This window comes from Anolis carolinensis, chromosome 6 (assembly GCF_035594765.1).
Source record: "Anolis carolinensis isolate JA03-04 chromosome 6, rAnoCar3.1.pri, whole genome shotgun sequence".
Lineage (NCBI taxonomy): Eukaryota > Metazoa > Chordata > Lepidosauria > Squamata > Dactyloidae > Anolis > Anolis carolinensis.
This window is the reverse complement of record NC_085846.1, coordinates 110,411,996-110,412,883: the sequence shown is the minus strand read 5'-3', so window position 1 is coordinate 110,412,883 and position 888 is coordinate 110,411,996.

Sequence of the window (888 nt, the reverse complement as noted above, 5' to 3'; positions counted from 1 at the left end):
TAGAAAGACGGTCTACAGCAGAGTTTTTGCAAGACTTGAATTCTTAATTTAATCCATTAATAATCTGGATGAGATTATGGAGATTTGATTATACATTGAGTGGACATTACTGCAAAATTGCACATGATATACGTTTGAGACCATAAGGAAGGCTGAGCGAAGAAAGATAGATGCTTTTGAACTTTGGTGCTGGAGGAAAATCCTGAGAGTGCCTTGGACCACAAGAAGATCCTCCAGGAAATTATGCCTGGCTGCTCACCGGAGGGAAGGATATTAGAGGCAAAGATGAAGTACTTTGGCCACATCATGAGAAGACAAAGTTTGGAAAAGATCATGATGCTGGGGAAAATGGAAGGGAAAAGGAAGAGAGGCCGACCAAGGGCAAGATGGATGGATGGTATCCTTGAAGTGACTGGCTTGACCTTGAAGGAGCTGGGGGTAGTGACAACCGACAGGGAGCTCTGGTGTGGACTGGTCCATGAGGTCATGAAGAGTTGGAAACGACTGAACGAATATTTATTTATTTATTTGCAGTATTTATATTCCGCCCTTCTCACCCCGAAGGGGACTCAGGATGGATCACATTGCACACATATAAGGCAAACATTCAATGCCATAACATAGAACAGAGACAGACGCAGGCACGGGCGGGCCTCGAACCTATGACCTCTTGGTCAGAGTGATTTGTTGCAGCTGGCTGCTAACCAGCCTGCACCACAGCCCATCCTAAAAATTAGATATGTTTGAGAAGGATTGTAAACTTTCCAGAAGACAGGCTCAGATTCAGAATTCTTCAATAGAACAGCTGGGAACAAAAAGATAGAACACATTGAGAAAATGTTTCTTGTAGTAAAAAAGAACCAAAAGGGCAAAAAGGTGGTGCAAGCT